This window comes from Xenopus laevis, chromosome 5L (genome assembly GCF_017654675.1).
Source record: "Xenopus laevis strain J_2021 chromosome 5L, Xenopus_laevis_v10.1, whole genome shotgun sequence".
Lineage (NCBI taxonomy): Eukaryota > Metazoa > Chordata > Amphibia > Anura > Pipidae > Xenopus > Xenopus laevis.
In genome coordinates this window covers 11,805,937-11,824,588 of record NC_054379.1, presented here as the reverse complement: position 1 = coordinate 11,824,588, position 18,652 = coordinate 11,805,937, and the positions used below count along the sequence as shown (strand labels likewise).

Below are 18,652 nucleotides of genomic sequence, written 5' to 3'. Positions count from 1 at the left end.
GTAGTTGATAAGAAGAATGTAGAGAAGGATATTATATAGATGATGGGAGATACATAGGGGATATGACAATGATGAGATATATATAAATGACAGATATATAAATGACAGATATAAAGCTGAAGAGAGATACACAGCTGATATGACATATAGATGATGATAATAATGGTTGAGATATAAATAAAGAATATATGGGAGATGGGAAATAGACAGGTGACAGTTGGAGGTGATTAGAGGAGAGATACAAGTGTCAGCAGCAGGTAATAGTCTAATAGTGTATATATATATATATATATATATATATATATATATATATATATATATATATATATATATATATATATATATATATAAAGATAAATATAATAGAGATAAAGTTTCTCGCACGTGTAACACAGGGATCGCTGAAGAGATCTGGGGCCCTTGGGGGCCACTCAGGCTGAGGTTTAAAGGGGAAGTTATCAGACAAGCGCTGAGCAAATCCCTGGGTATAAGAACCAATCAGCGCGAAGTGGGAAAGTTTCCCCTGAGTTGGGAGCGGGAATGTTACACAAGGAGAGGGGGAACTGCTGCCGATACACTAGCGAGGTCCGGGGCTGAGTCTGCCCGGGGAACACTCAGAGAGAGAGTTGAGCGCTTACCGTGCTGTGTCGGTGGGAAGTGACCTAGAGCAGCCGCTGCCTGTGTGTCTCCCCCTGTGACTGTGACTCGCTCTGGCAGTGCAGTTGCATCACCCCTTTATATAGCCGCGCGCGGAGAGCTCTGGAATGTGGCACGGCCTGACGTCATTCTATTAATAGCCGAGAGAGAGAGAGATCGGCCTGGCGGTGATGCAAACAGCGGGGAGGGACGGGGAAGTGCGGGGAGGGACTGAGGGCGGGGCTACACAGAGAAGACGCTGAGGGGAAGCCTCTGTCTATAACAGGCTCAGCAGTATTAACTCGTGAGTGGCGTCCCAGTGAGCCAATGACTGAAGCCAGCTGGAATGTGACGGCGGCAGGAGGAGGATCTTATTAGGCAGGGGCTCGGGGGAAAGCGGAGGAAGAAACAGAGAGCGCCTTAGCCATGTTTGCCTGTTTTTACTCCCAGTCTTTGCCTGCGCTACTGCTACTACTGTACCGTTACTACTGCTACTACTACTACTGGCGGAGGGATACTTCTCGTATCCCCCTCTGTCTCAAGGTGTACTGGTGCCTCATCCGCTCATCTACCTCACCGGCATCATTACCGACAGCAAATAGTGCAATATAGTTACATAGTGAATAAAGTAGCCCCTCTTGTAAAATATAAGGATATTATAAGTCACTGAGGAGTTTCATGACCAGATAAAAGTACAAGGCCGAAGGTTTTTATACAGGTCATGGAACTCCGAAGTAACTTCTAATATCCTCATATTTTACAACTGGGGGTACTTTATTTATTATAATACACAAGTTTCAGTGAGTCATGTGACAGAAATGACATCAGAACTCACCATTTATAACTGATGACATCAGTATTCACCGTTTATAAGGACAAAATAAACAAAAGCCACGAATATCTTGTAAATTATATCCTTATAAACGGTGAGTTCTGATGTCATCAGTTATAAACGGTGAGTTCTGATGTCATCAGTTATAAACGGTGAGTTCTGATGTCATTTTTGTCACATGACTCACTGAAACTTGTGTATTATAATAAATAAAGTACCCCCAGTTGCAAAATATAAGGATATTATAAGTAGGGATGCACTGAATCTACTATTTTGGATTCGGCCGAATCCTTCACGAAAGATTCAGCCGAATCCAAACCCTAATTTGCATATGCTAATTAGGGGTGGGAAGGGGAAAATATTTTTTACTTCCTTGTTTTGTGACAAAAGTCAAGTGATTTCCCTCCCTACCCCTAATTTTCATATTAGGATTCGGTTCGGCTGGGCAGAAGGATTCGGCCGAATCAGAATCCTGCTGAAAAAGGCCGAATCCTGGTGTTTATATATGGTCATGAAACTCCTCGGTAACTTATAATATCCTTATATTTTACAAGAGGGGGTACTTTATTCACTATATAATTTACAGGATATTCATGGCTTTTGTGTGTTTTATATATATATATATATATATATATATATATATATATATATATATATATATATATATATGCACACACAGTTATATGTGCCTCACTCTTCATCTCCTTCAGCTGTATGACATGTATATTTATATATATGGCAGTCCTGTCTCGATCTTACATCTATAATAACAACAGCTGCTTTTCATACATTTATTTTATATAGAATTTACCATTCCTGTCCTGGTCTATTTGTAGATATATACTAATACCCCCAAATGTGTCTCTTATATTTCATTTTAAAATTTCGGAATATTTCAAGATTTTTAAAATTGGTAGTTAATTATAATTTTTAAGAACTTCTATTCTTGACTTCTGCTTTCAAATCTGTGCAGCCACTGGGACAGAATGTTCTGTTATACAGATAGCTAGAATCTCAGCTGCCATAAAGCAGGACAGGACTGCTGCTTACAATGGGGATCAGATAGATCTGTGCAGCCACTGGGACAGAATACTCTGTTATACAGATAGCTAGAATCTCAGCTGCCATAAAGCAGGACAGGACTGCTGCTTACAATGGGGATCAGATAGGATCTGTGCAGCCACTGGGACAGAATGCTTTGTTATACAGATAACTAGAATCTCAGCCATAAAGCAGGACAGGACTGCTGCTTAAAATGGGGATCAGATCGGATCTCTGCAGTCACTGGGACAGAACGCTCTGTTATACAGATAGCTAGAATCTCAGCTGCCATAAAGCAGGACAGGACTTCTGCTTACAATGGGGATCAGATAGGATCTGTGCAGCCATTGGGACAGAATGCTCTGTTATACAGATAGCTAGAATCTCAGCCATGAAGCAGGGCAGGACTGCTGCTTACAATGGGGATCAGATAGGATCTGTGCAGCCACTGGGACAGAATGCTCTGTTATACAGATAGCTAGAATCTCAGCCATAAAGCAGGACAGGACTGCTGCTTACAATGGGGATCAGATAGGATCTGTGCAGCCACTGGGACAGAATGTTCTGTTATACAGATAGCTAGAATCTCAGGGATAAAGCAGGGCATGACTGCTGCTTTGTAAGAGAAAGGAAGGAGGCTTACTTTCCCTATGCACCACTAAAGGGATGATAACTTTTTCAATATTTGATACATTTCATGTTTGCCCAGGCTAACACTCTCCCGTTGATACTGATAAACTAAACTTCTACTAAGCATCTACCTGAGCAACCTGTGATGCTAAATTACAAAAGGCAAAATGATGGGAGATGTAGTTTCAGTGCACCACATCAAGCCTTGGCAATATACAGTTCTGGTTTCTACTAAACAAGTAGCTGTTGACGACGGTGACCTTTTAAATTAAAATATCATTATTGTTCATATGTGACTTTGTACGTCATGTTATGTGACAATATCAACTGTTGTTGAACTACGACTCCCAGCATCTTGTCTTGAAGACGCACCCAGTATAGGGGGTCCTAAATCGAACACCCAAAATTTAAATAACTGCCTAAAGCGTGGTCAGGGATTATCCCAAAATAACCGGAGCTCTGACACTAAAAACAGAATGTGGAGAGAATGCGACGATCCTGTTTGAAATCCTTCATTATAAAAGTGTTTGCGTGACGCTCCCCCTGCCATTCTTCTTCTTTTAGTTCAACCCTGTGCTCTCGTCTTCTATACTCAAGGGGAAATGACATATTATTCTAGTTAAAATATTGATTTATATTGTGCCCCACTAGTACCTGATGCCACCCAGCCGGACCCACAAATATAACAGGAAATCCTTCCTAACTTTATATTTTTTATTTATGAAAGAAGCAAAGAGATAATTTACTGGATATTTGTTGGCCAATTGGTTTAAATATTTACCTTTTCTCTGGGAATCTTCATAAAAATAATTTTCTCTCAATTTTTGCTACAAATTATTTTTAAATATTTAAAAATCACTAGAAAAATTACCAATGTATTTTGTCATGTCAAAATTTTTGCTTTAACAATTTAAAATGAGAGAAAAGAAACCCTGTTTATAATATCGTAATATTCTAAAAATCCACTTTTACATTAAAAACTTGAAAAATGTCCTCCTTTGGATCATTAATACTAACATCAAATCAGGATTATATTGGACCGCCTATTGGTCAATTACTAATTTTTACTTATACAATTAATTAATTATTAAAAAATTAATTGAGTATTCCTGTGATTAATTACCTAAAATCAGACACCCAAACAATCACATATCTTAGATACTTAATTGATTCTTACCGTATATATTAATTATAAAGTGCTTGTGCTGTCATTTCATTAGATTATTGATTTTACTCCATGAACACCGTGCATTCTATTAATTCATTCACATAACAAATCAAAGAGTAAAATTTACTCTATTGCCGTGAATAACTTATAAAGTGCTTGTGATTTCCAATTCAAAAATGTTCTAGTGTTCTAATTAATTAAGTGCCATGCCAATCAATTCTTTATTTCATTATTTCCAATACTCATTCCATGTCCCCCCTTAATGAGCTGTTAAGAATTAATTACTAAAATGCCCAATGCCAATATCCAATCCAAATGACCTCCTAATTAATTATCCCAAGTTATTCCTTGATTACAGACCAAGAAAAGGAAATTAATAGTTTGGTGGAGTTGCTCCAATAGATTCTAGCTCAGTTTGGGGTAGGGATGCACCGAATCCAGGATTCGGTTCAGGATTTGGCCTTTTTCAGCAGGATTTGGCCGAATCCTTCAGCCAGGCCAAACCGAACCCTAATTTGCATATACAAATTAGGGGCAGGGAGTATCCAAAAAACACAAAGTAGTGCTACACACACACTCTCACCGCTCTTTGCAGCGTCGGGTGCCGTCTGTGACCCTATCTGCCCAGGTCTGGTTCACGTACAAGAAAATACTTCAGCAGCACTCCGATTATGGTGAAAAAATTGGTACTTTATTCATGCCTCAAGCTAAGCGACGTTTCGAGCTTTTCCAGCCCTTTATCAAGGGGCAGGGAGTATAAAATGTTTTCCCCTTCCCACCCCTAATCTGCATATGCAAATTTGGTTCGGTATTCAGCTTGGTAAATCTTTTGCCAAGGATTCGGGGTTCAGCAAAATCCAAAAAAAGTGGATTCGGTGCATCACTAGTTTGGGGGAGAAGGTAGAAGCTGGAGAGCTGCGGTCTCGTATTTTACATTCCCTGACTTGTTTGGAAGAGGCTAATATACCCTATAAAACCGCAAACCTTTCAGCCCTCAGAAAGAAAACAGATTTTAGAAAAAGTCAAGGAAGCTAACACGCTAAAAAATTACTTCCGCAATCTCGATTCACCAGCCGGTGAAAAAACAATTAAAACAAAAAATCAAGTCTTGCCCTGACGCGCGTTTCGCGAAGCAGTGGTGAAACGCACTTCAGGGCAAGACTTGACTCTTTGTTCATTTAAGTATCTAAGTTTTTATGTAAAAGTAAGTTTTTAGAATATTACGATATTTTAAAGTTACAAACAGGGTTTTTTTCCTCTAATTTTAAATTGTTATTGTTAATAATCCTTGTAGACGTCTGAAAAGTCAGGAATTTTATGTAAGAAGAGTTAGTAAATTATCCAAAACATTTTTTTCTTTGTGAAATTTTTTTTTCAAGTTTCAATAATTCCAGGGCCGTTTTCTATTACTAACCCAATCTTGTTTTCAGAATATTTTCAAAATTTCGTTGCCAGATTTCCTATTGAGACAATGGATTTTTCAGCTTTAATTGGTTTGCTTGTACTTCATGGTAACTCTGCTGGATAAATCCATATTCATGGCTAAATAATCCTTTTGGGTTTTAGCATTTAACAAAGTGAGGTGCGGGGTTTCTGACCATTGTGGTCTGAATGCTTTGTTATAAAGATAGCTAGAATTGCGACCATAAAGCGTGACAGAATTGCTGCTTTAACCGTGTCTTTACTGAGTTTAAATACATTTTAAGCAAAAGTTATATTTTAAAAATGTTCATTTAAAAAAAATATATATCTGAACATTGTAATCAAGCAAAATACATGCGTTGTTTTCAATAATACATCCCTTTTCACACCAAAGAAATTTATGAGACCTTCCTTTGGTAATATTTTTTGATATATTCTGCAATTTCCTCACCCAGAATACAAAAGGGATCAACACAGCTGTTCTGAAACTCACAGAAGCAGCCGAATTCCCCCGCAAATTGCAATAAACACAGTTTCATAAATATTTATCCAAAAATGTCACGGTTCCATTGTTACACGCTGCCTGTTTTGCCTTCTATCTGCCCGACGTTAACGTTTTTACAAGGTTTTTGTTTAGATATAAAAATTCGAAATTTATAAAGCAGTGAGTAGGCATTTGGCAGAAAATAATTAAAATAAAGAACACAGACACATTGAACAGAATTGATAAATATTGACCTCTTATAAAATACACCACGGCACAATATTGTAATGAACTCCCACAAACTCCAAAATCTGTTTAGAACACACTCACAATATATATATATATATATACTTTACCCAATGCAGTTCGAAACGTTGGAATGTACAGTGGAATAAATATACACTAAAAAGAGAAACTGTTGTGCGGATCTCCTTGACAAGTATGTATACATTTTAGATCAAGCACACAACACATATGATTTGGATCTGAGTGCGGATACACACCAGAAATATATATATATATATATATATATATATATATATATATATATATATATATATATATATATATATATAGGAATGAGACCTGTTATCCAGAATGCTCAGGACCTGGGGTTTTCTGGATAAGGGTTCTTTCTGTAATTTGGATTCTTCATTCGTTAAGTCTAGTAGAACATCATTTAAACATTAAATAAACCCAATAGACTGGTTTTGCCTCCAATAAAGATTAATTATTATTATAAAATATTTCAGATCCAAATTCAGTTGTTTATAGTTGTTGATTTTATACAGCCCCCCATTTCAACTGCATTGCAGATAATCATATCTTGGTCCTATAATATAATATAGTCAAGAAACCAAATGAAAATAAAGTAGAGAGAGGAGATTGGGAGTTGCACCTTTAACAGGGGACCCCGCATGTCTCCATATTACAGGATAAATATATACAAATAATAGTGTTAATGGCAATAACAATTATTTATTTTTAAGAAAATCACTCGTATTGCTCAGTAGATAACATGAGCATAATAAATATGGCTTTTTTTTGTACAAAGGGACCTTAACAAAAACCCCCTTGAAACATTTGCTATTGGTTTATCTGTCGACAGAGAGCAGGTGATGACCCTAAATGAAGACTATCCATCCACATAATGACTGGAAGGAGATATCAGCAGGACCCTGACCATATAAACCCTGTTCTGTGCATGTCTGGACCCCATTTATAGCATGTGCTTAAACTATAACATTACAGCCAGCCCATTCTAGCCAAGGAACGTGCATAAATACTAAAATTTGTGTGCACTCCCCTCCTCATTTATAATTGAAAGTCCTATGTGGTTGCTAGGGTCGTTGACCCTCCCTAGCAACCAGTCCTTTATTGTATAATGTAGGATGAAGGGCTGTCTTGAGGGTAGGGCATTTTGGATACTTGGTAGAGGCACCTACAGTTGCTAGATATTGTTAATTTGTTATATTTATTCTTAAACCCTGTGGCCCCTTGGCTTTTGTTGAGCGGTCATTTCCCAGCATTCCCTTGACAACAGTGCCTTAAATTCTATGTTACCCAGCTACCCTTGCTCTTATTGAGTTTCTTAACGCACCGTAGCTTCTGCACCTTTAGAGACATATCTGCTTATATAAAATTAAATTAAGAGAAATGTTCACATTCCCTTGATGTATTCTGGTATAATGGACAAATAAGAGGTTCACAAACTATCGGCTGTTAGTATAAGGGATAGAGGCTGACTAAATTCCAGTTAGAATGACAGTTTGAGCAGATACGGGTTGGCTGTGTTTGTTATTCCTGGAAGTCCAGGTTGATTTTGGGTGGACATTATTTACTCTTATTACATGGAACAATAGCTGAATGCTGATACTGTAATGTTTTGTAAGGCTATAACTTTGCTATGAGCAGAGGGTCATGACCAAATGTTTGACCTCAAAAGAGGACTTGAACTACAAAAGCCATTCCTGTATCCTCCCCTCATTTAAAGATGACTACAAATGGAAACAAGCAGCGGAAAATGATGGTAGGTGTTCATAGCCATAAGAAACATACAATTTACAATTGCACTAGGCTCTGGTGATGAGAGAATTTTTTTGTCAGGCATAGACTCGCGGAAAAATTCTGCATTTCACCATCTGCAAATTTTGTGGTGAAAAAAAAAGTGGCCAAGACAAAAAAGCCACCACAAGAAAAAGCGCCCATTGACTTTTATGCATTCAGTGTCGGACTGGAACACCAGGGGCCCACCCAAATACCTTAGACCAGGGGCCCACCAAAATACCTTAGACCAGGGGCCCACTCTCTGTACTATATTCTTCCTCTCCTTCCTCTCCTAGTCTCTTTTGTTTACATACCATAATCTATTATTCCATCTATTTAGGCTCTTTGTTCTCATAGAATGGCCATGAAATAGGCCAAGATTGAGCAGCACGAGGGCCCACTGACACCTGGGCCCACCGGGAGTTTTCCTGGTATCCCGGTGGGCCAGTCCGACACTGGATGCATTTGCCGTGAAAAAAGCATAAGAAAAACCACTTATTGACTGTTATGCTTTTGGTACAAAAAGTCACCAAGACAAAAAACTCGCCGCAAGAAAAAATGCCCATTGACTTTTAATGCATTTGGAGTAAGAAAAAAAAGCTGCGCACTAAAAAAAAAAAAAAATTTTGCCTATTGACCTCAATGTGTTTTTTTCAGCAGTTTTGCAAATTATTTAGCGAAATGCCTTTTCCAAAAAAGTACTGTGTAAAATACAAATAAAAACAGAATGCAATCATGTAATCCCGATATTTTATCCCATATAGTAATAAGCATATCACTTGTTGAAATGGAGAAATTGTAGGGGCAGATTTTTCAAGGGTCAAATTTCGAGGGTTTAAAAACCCTCGAAGTAAAATCCTTCGAATTTGAATAGCGAATTCGAAGGATTTTAGCGCAAAAGGTTCGATCGAATGATCGAATAAAAATCCTTTGAATTGAACGATTCGAATGATTTTAAGCGATCGATCGAATGATTTTTATTCAATCAAAAAAAACGTAGAAAAGTGCTCTGGAAGGTCCCCATAGGCTAACATTGCACTTTGGTAGCTTTAATGTGGCGAAGTAGGAAGTCAAAGGTTTTTTTTAAAGAGACAGTACGTCGATTACCGAATGGTCGAATAGTCAAACCATTTTTACTTTGAATCGTTCGAATCGAATCATTCGATTCGATCGAATTTGATCGAATTTGACCAATTAGATGGTCGAAGTACCCAAAAAAATACTTCGAAATTCGAATATTTTTGCATTTGAACTATTCAATCGAGCTTAGTAAATCTGCCCCGCAGTGTTTTCTGATAAATCTATGTTTATTATGAATTTGATCACAACATGTTTCGGATCAACATGGATCCTTTTTCAAGTGTAAAAAAGAAACATGTTGTGATCAATAAAAATGTTTGCAGCAGAGTCTGCGGATTGTGTGCTCCATCCTATCCCTTATTGTTTAAAGTCTCACAGTGAGTTGCATCGGCTCTTCTTTTAACAACACTCTGTAAACGTTTGGGAACTGAGGAAAGAAATTGCCGTAGCTGTGTCCCATTCTTGCCGGATATAGGGGTTCAGCTGCCAAGACAGTTTGGGGTCTCCTTTATCATATTTTTTTGTTTCATAATGTGCCAAATGATTTCAGTGGGTGACTGAAGGGCAGGAGGACAGTTTAGCTACAAGCAGACAAAAGATCAGTTGATCAGTCGCATCTCCTTCATGTGCTTGTAGTACTTCTATTGTACTATGGAGCTGTGCTGTTGTAATATGCACCTACCAACAGCTGCAGTCATATGGCTGTGTATTTAACTTTATCTTGCACTAAATAGACAAAACACAATCAAATAAATGCACCATTAGAGGGTGGACCTTGTCCAAAATAGGTGCTAGGGGGAGCAGAGCCGGGCCAAGGTAGTTTGGCACCCTAGGTAAGGACTTCAATCAGCGCCCCCCCCCCCCATTCTGTAGGACAATTTCCCACCTAATCACTTACAATTTTTTTTAAGAAAGAAACACATTAATTAATTAAACTTTTATTTTATATAAATATGTAATGTTAACAAACAAAAATAAAGTACACTGTACTTTACTGGACCTGTGCCAGCCAGCAGCACCCAAAATATTGCCCCCAATCTGTACCTGTTGTGTTGCGCCAAACAGCTCCAATACCAGTCACCAGCCAGCCAGTCAGTGAGTCAGGACTCAGAAGAGCAAAGAATGCCGCCCAGACCGGTTATGCCACACCCGCACACTGCCTGGGCTCTCTCCGACTCAAAATTGCGCCCCCCTATGACTGCGCCCTAGGCGGGCGCCTACTCTGCCTACCCCTAGTTCCGGCCCTGAGGGGGAGTTTAAAGGGCACCTGTCCAACAAATTGTGACATTATTCATATATGCTCCCGGTGCAGGTGGCATAGCACACGTTGGGGTATAATTTGTTTTTCTTCTTTGGAAGAAACTGTTTTCCCCCCAATTGGAGTGTGGCTTGTATTCGTCTGCATTTCTGGTAGGGGAAACAATTTTTCGGTGACAGGTATCCTTTCGGATGGAGAACTATGCTGGGTTGAAGAGAAGCAGTTCCGTTCTCACGTTGTGCAAACATGCCTAAATTCTTATACTTTGGAGAAGAGAATTAAACATAGTCCTCATAAAAAAGAAAAGCCTGTATTTGTCTCTCCAAATCAGAAAATGGTATGGGATCCCTTATCCGGAAACCCATGATGCTGAAATCTCCACATTACAACAATTCGTTCTAATTTTTAAAGATTATTTCCTTTTTTTCTCTGTAATAATAAAACAGTGCTTTGTACTTGATGGTAACTGAGTTGCATGAATCTATATTGGTGGCAAAACGATCCTATTTGGTTTATTTAACATTTACATGATGTTTAGATCCAAATGAAGTCAGGATCCCTTATCCAGAAAGCCGTAGGTCCTGAGCATTCTGGATAAAATATCCTATACCATATATATATATATATATATATGGTAAGTGGCAGAAATGACAATTTTAGTCTCAATATCACAATTAATTCCAAATGAAAAGTGTCAGATAAAGCAACGGGTGAAATTTCTGCCTCACCAGCATTGCAATACAATATAATGCAACATTATTACATTGGGTTTAAAAAAATGAAATGAAAATGAAACCCAACAAACATCTATACACACACACACATATACTGACCTATCTATACACTTGTATATATAACTACTGTATATACCCATATCTATACTAACTGTAGATTTTAGTATTACAATAGCCTTGAATATTCTGCTTGTCCTAGAAATCATCCAAGTCCCTCTTTCAGGCATTATTAGGATCTGCCATCACAACTAGTGATATGTGATTCTGTCCCGTTTCGCTTCCCTGGAAAAAAAATTGCAAAACTAATTGAATGGGTGTCAAAATAATTTTGACGCCCGCATATATTTTCGCGCACAAAAATTTGGAATAAATAATTACGCGCATAAAAATTGATGCTAGTGTCACTAGCGTCAATTTTTATGCGTGCGACTATTTAGTCCAAATGCATTAAAGTCAATGGGCGTCCAAATAACTGACACGTGTCAATTTTTATGTGTGTGCCGATTTTGACGCGCAATACTTTTTTTTGTTATTGTAAATTTTTTCGCCAGCAAATTTTTGCCGCAAAAATATATGCGGGCGGCAAAACTCGGTAATTCAACATGAATCCATGCTTGGAAAATGTATTCACCCATCACTAATCACAACATCAATTGGCAGGGAACCACCTACGCTGCTTCACTTGAAAGTACTTTTTCTTTAATCCAACCAGGAAAAATCTATAGAGAAACAAAAGGGAAACGTCTTCTTTTCTCATATGACCTTGACGGGAAGTTATCGGATCTGTTGAGATGGTTTCCTGGAATTCATGGGATTTCAGCAACAACCAGTATAGACCAACAGCAAACAATCTATGTAACAATTAGGGATGCACTGAATCCAGTATTCGGTTCGGGATTCGGCCAGGATTCGGCCGAATCCTTCTTCCCAGGCTAACCGAATCCGAATCCTAATTTGCATATGCAAATTAGGGGCGGGAGGGAAAGCGCGTGACTTTTTGTCAAAAACAAGGAAGTAAAACATGTTTTCCCCTTCCCACCCCTAATTAGCATATGCAAATTAGGATTCTGTTCGGTATTCGGCCGAATCTTTCAATCTTTTTCGGCCAAATCCAAAATAGTGGATTCGGTTTATCCCTAGTAACAATATATATTATACAAGTATGGAATCAGTTTGACGGAAACTCATTACCCAGAAAGGCCATTTCACATAGACTCCAAATAATCCAAATGTTTAAAAATAATGTTAATAATAAAACAGTAGCTTGGACTTGATCCCAACTAAGATATAATTAATCCTTATTGGAAGCCAAACCAGCCTAGTGGGTTTATTTAGGGGCATATTTAGCAAGGGTCGAATTTCGAATTGAAAAAAGGTCAAAATTCGTATTCACAAATACCAACCGAAATAAAGTCAAAGTTTTTTTTTGGTCGCATTTTTTTGGGGAATTTTTTCCCAAAAAAAACTTTGAATTTTCAAAGTCCACCAATTGATTATAAATAGGTTCTAGGAGGTCCCCCATAGGCTAAAACAGCAATTCTGCAAGTTTTAGATGGCGAATGGTCTAAGTCGAATTTTTAAAGAGACAGTACATGTCCTGTATTTTTGGACTATTGCCTAGTCGAAGTACACAAAAAATAGCTTGAAATTCGAATTTTTTTTCATTCGAAAACTCACCTCGACCTTTGATAAATCTGCCCTTTTAATGTTTATATTATTTTCTAGTAGATTTTATGTGGAAAATCCCAGTTCCTGAGCATTCTAGATAACAGGTCCCATACCTGTACATATATATATTCCAGATTTTTCTGATTTGATTCTGTTGAATGCAAAAACTGAACCTTAACTCTAATTGACTTATTCAAATTTAATAAAAATCCAAAAATTTCCATCGACTGAATGAAAAACACAACTGGTGTGTATAGTGATAGTATTACAGCCATAATGAAGCTCCTAAAAGCAGTGTAAAGGCAATTGTGTTACTGAGTTAGAGAATAACTGGCCATGGTTGGTTGGAGATGCCTGAGGATATTTTGTGCTCATTCCTTTTGCTCATATTACACATTCCGTGCTCTCTCTTGCACATAGAACATTCTCTTACCTGCTCTAGGACTTTGTTTTTTATACTCTTACTTGTTTATGTTATGGGAGTAGATATGTAGGATGTGAGTTGCATTTAGCAATGTCTCTCCATGTCTAGTAAATCAAATGTTTACTGATCTACTACAATTAGAATAATGAAAGTAGCAGAATGATTGGTTGCTATGGGTTACTAGACCTAGACTAGCAAAGGTTGCATTTGGTACAGGTATAAGGTTCTTTATCGGGAAACCTGTTATCCCGTTAACATGCCCATTTTGTAGCATTCAAATGTCATTATTTACAAAATAAAAGGGGTTGTTAGCCTTTGAGTTAGCTTTTAGTATGATGTAGAGAGTGATATTCTGAGACAATTTGCAACTGCCTTTTATTTTTTATTATTTGTGGTTTTTGAGTTATTTAGCTTTTTATTCAGCAGCTCTCCAGTTTGCATTTTCAGCCATCTGGTTGCTAGGGTCCAAATTCCCCTAGCAACCATGCACTGATTTGAATAAGAGACTGGAATATGAATAGGAAAGGCCTGAATAGAAAGATGAATAATAAAAAGTAACAATAACAATATAATTGTAGCTTTACAGAGCATTTGTTTTTAGATGAGGTCAGTGACCCCCATTTGAAACCTGCAAAGAGTCAGAAGAAGAAGGCAAATTATTCAAACAAGACCAATTGAAAAGATGCTTACAATTCTATAACATACTTAGGGGGTTATTTATCAAAGCCCGAATTTATCTCAATATTTTCTGCTACAAACTACGATCAAATGCGCTGGGTTTTTTTAGACTTATTTATTATTACTTTTTCCCTAAAATTTGCTTTTCGGAAAAGAAATCAGATTTTCAAGTTTTTTTCTGAATTTTCACCCGAAAATCCGGGTTCGGGGTATTGCACGAAACCGAGTGCACATCAAAAAATCATTGGGACTTCTCCCATTGACTTATATGCAACCTCGACAGGTCTGAGATGCCGGATTTTCAGATTCTGACTTTTCCATCTGGGTTTAATAAATTCTGAAAAAAATTGTGTTGTTTTTTTTAAAAAAAAATCACAAATATTTCGTGATTTTTGCATTCAAAGTTTAGTAAATAACCTCTAAATGTTAATTTAAATATGAACCACCCGAAATTTTAGTAGTGATGGGCAAATTGGTCCCATTTTGCCAAAAAATTTGTGAATTTCCTGCAAAATTCACGAAACGGTGAAAAAAACCACAAATTTTGACATGCTTCCAAAAATTTTCGACACTGTCGACTTTTTGCGAATTTATTCGCCAGCGGTGAAACAAGGAAATTTTCCCGCAAATTCCCGCCTGCCAAATTTATTAGCCTATCGCTGAATTTTAGATATATAAAGCAGTGTTTTATTGTGATTGCCAAACAGAAAGAATGAAAGTGGAAGTGAAAGCAGAGAATTTATGGAATCAAAGATATAGAGACAGAAAGCTGGGAATTCATTGGAGTCGATTTACAGTGGTTGGAAGGATGGGCAGGAAAGTGGAACAAAGAAGAGTTCAGGGTAGTTGACTTGCTGTAGCTGGGGGTGAATTAGAATATATAGTCAGGAAGCAGAAAATATGGGGGGCGTATTGTAAATGGAGGTGAAGTGTTGAATTCAGGGGAGCTGATTTACCGCAGTGTCAGACTGGGATGCCAGGGGCCCACCAGTAAACTTTAGACGGTGGGCCCACTTTCCAAACTTTTATTCCTCCCTTCTTCACTCAACCTCATTATTCTCCTAATCTTTCATATCTACATACTATACTCTATTCTTCCATTATTAAGCCCCTCAAAGAAACAGTGAATGACCATGAAATCGGCTAAATGGTTACAAGCAAGAGGGACCACTGACACCTGGGCTCACCGGGAATTTTTCTGGTATCCTGGTGGGCCAGTCCGACACTGATTTACTGTAAGTGTATCGTAGGTAAAGGTGGAGCAGAATGGGAGCGAAACAAAAAGTTGAGAATTCAGTGGCGTCAATTGACAGCAGAAGGAGGTAGAGCAAACTAGTAAAGGGAGTGGAGCAGTAGGCTGGGAATTCAGATCAGTTGATGCAGTTGATATAGCACTAATACATTGACACAGCAAATTGCAGGGATTATACATCATTCAATCCAGTCCCTGTCCCAGTGGAGTTTACAGTCTAAGGTTCCTATCACATTCACATCATTTCATTAGGAATGAAACCGTACGTTTTTGTGGTGTGGGAGAAAGCTTTTGTGGTGTGGGAGAAAGCCAGAGTTAATATCTGTTTTCCATTCCTGACATTAAATAAAAAACATTTGCTCAGCCACAGACCCAATACTTATCACCCTCAACGCTTTCTCTTTGTATCCTGCAATACATGAAGATAAGCAGGGGCGGGGAGTGGAGGCATTGCTGTGTTGCAATAGGGCAATACCTCCTGCCTGTCACCAGCAATAAACATAAACAATTCCATCCACTAATTCTGCACAACAGACAAAAGGAGAAAAATCACCCATCTGCATTCAACTAAAGGGAATATTAGGGGTAAAGGTTTAAGAAGACAAATCTACTGTACATTGGGAAATCTCAGCATTACTTAAAGGGGTTGTTCACTTTTAAATTAGCTTTCAGTATGATGTAGACAGTTATATTTTAAGACAATTTGCAATTGGTTTTCTTTTTTTATTATTTGTGGTTTTTGAGTTACTTCGTTTTTTATTCAGCAGATCTCCAGTTGGAAGTTTCAGCAATCTGGTTGCCAGGTAGGGTTGCCACCTTTTTTTGAAAAAAATACCGGCCTTCCTATATTTTAAGGCATTAATTATTAACTACATTGGGATCAAGCTTAATTTTTACCAGGCAGGCCGGTAAAATACCGGTCAGGTGGCAACCCTATTGCCAGGGTCCAAATTACCCAAACAACCATATTGATTTGAGACTGATATATGAATAGGAGAGGCCTGAACAGAAAGCATAAAGTAGCAATAACAATAAATCTGTAGCTTTACAGAGCTTTCATTTTGTTTTTTTGGATGAGGTCAGTGACCCCCATTTGAAAGCTGGAAAGAGTGAGAAAACAAAAACGCAAATAACTCAAAAACTATTAAAAAGAAAAAATGAAGGCCATTTGAAATGTTTCTTAGAATGAGCCATTCTGTAACATACTAGGGGGAGATTTATCAAGGGTCAAAGGGAATTCGAGGGGATTTTCGAAGTAAAAAAATTCAAAATTCAAAGTAAATTTTTGGATACTTCGACTTCTTTGAATTTACTTTAGTTTGAATATTCGACCATTCGATAATCGAAGTACTGTCTCTTTAGAAAAACTTTGACTTCAATAGTTCACCAAATTAAACCTGCCGAAGTGCTATGTTAGCCTATGGGGACCTTCTGCAACCATTTTCTAAGTCCTTACACATCGAAGTAAAATCGATTTTACTTTGATCGTTCGATGGCCAAATTCGGTGAAAAATACTTCGACTTCAATATTCAAAGTATTTTAATTAGATGGTCGAATTTCGAAGTATTTTACACTTTGAAATTCGACCCTTGATAAATCTGCCCCTAGAAGTTAACTTAAAGGTGAACCGCCCTATTTAAATATTTTGATGTACAGGCAATCACCTTGTTTTCCAAACTGGAGCCAAACACTTATTGACTGGAGGCTATGGGAGAATTAGTCATATGCTGAATTATCTTCAGATGACGTTCCGTGTTCATTTCAAGGCTGTATTTGCTCGCAGGTATTTATAATTCATTTGCATATTATCTGGCTGGAGAATTAGACGGTTCCTGAGTCATCTTCCTGAGGCTGCTCTGGAGAGACTTGCAGTAGAGACAAGTAGTGTAGCCAAGTGCCACCTGCTGCAATATCTTCCTGGGTTTGTGTTTTTAGGTGAGAAAAGTTCATTCCTGCTTAGAAGTATTTGGCAAGGGCTGAGTCATACCGTGTAACGATTTTATCTACCTGCAGGGTCAGTGAACTCAGCACATAGATTTGCCTGTACACTGCATACAATGAACATTCACTTAATTAATAACAGCAGCGTTGGACAATGGAATACAGGGATGTGATCCATTATCTGGAAACCCGTCCTCCAGAAAGCTCCAGACGGACCTCTCCCATAGACTCAATTTTATCCAAATACTGTACATTTTTTTAAAATAATTTCCTTTTTCCCTGTAATTATAATAAAGTTCCTTGTACCTGATCCAAACTAAGATATAATTAATCCATATTGGAGGCAAAACAATTCCGTTGAGTTTAATTAAAGGGTGGTTCACCTTTAAGTTAACTTTGAGGGGGTTATTTATTAAAGTATGAATGCCAAAAACCCAAAAAAATTCTACTATAATTTACTATAAAATGAGAATTTTTTGTGAAAAAAACAAACAAAATTTCAAATCTGGATTTGGCAGAACCTCCGAATCCGCGAAAGATTTGGCTGAATACTGAACTGAATCCTAATTTGCATATGAAAATTAGGGGTGGGAAGGGGAAAACATTTTTTAATTCCTTGTTTTGTGACAAAAAGTCACGTGATTTCACTCCCTGCCCCTAATTTGCATATTCAAATTAGGATTCGGATACGGTTTGGCCGGGCAGAAGGATTCGGGCGAATCCTGCTAAAAAAGGCTGAATCCTGGCCGAATTCCGAACCGAATCCTGGATTCGGTGCATCCCTAGAAAATACTCCATCTCCAAGCTGTCGGGGTCCTGTAGAAGTCAATGGCAAAGGTCCCATTTCAAATTTGAATGGTCTGCGCTGAGTTTGGGCCAATAATCCAAAAAATTCAGGGGTTTTGAGCAATGTCATGAAAAATTTGAGCATTTTAGACATAATACCCGCAAACTCTTGAATTTTTTTAGTTTTTTTACAAACCGATTTTATAGAGTTTCTTAAATGATAAATAAGAACAAAGCGTGGATTCTATTTTGGCCAGACTTTTTTTTTTTCTTAAAAAAATCTGGATTTTGTTAAATAACCCCTTTAGTATGTTATAGATTGTCCATTTCTAAGCAACTTTTAAATTTGTCTTCATTGTTTATTTTTTATCGTTTCTACATGATTTGCCTTCTTCTTCTGATGCTTTCAAGCTTTCAAATGGGGGTCACTGACCCCATCTAAAAAGAAATGCTCTGTAAGGCTATAAATGTATTGTTATTGCTACTTTTTATTCCTCATCTTTCTATTCAGGCCTCTTCTATTCATATTCCAGTCTCTCTGCTCATGGTTGCTAGGGTAGTTTAAACCCTA

The 18,652-nt window shown here is 37.7% G+C and overlaps 1 protein-coding gene across 2 annotated transcripts in view; it reads right to left on the bottom strand.

Annotated features, from left to right (window-relative positions):
* atf3.L (activating transcription factor 3 L homeolog) overlaps positions 1-18,652 on the bottom strand; it is a 58,402-nt gene that overhangs the window by 13,367 nt on the left and 26,383 nt on the right. Inside the window, 1 exon segment of one of the 2 annotated variants that reach the window (NM_001094018.1) lies at positions 639-685. The exons of the other annotated variant lie outside the window; for it this stretch is intronic. The gene's annotated coding sequence lies outside the window, so the exon portion shown is untranslated. 2 annotated transcript variants of the gene reach the window in all.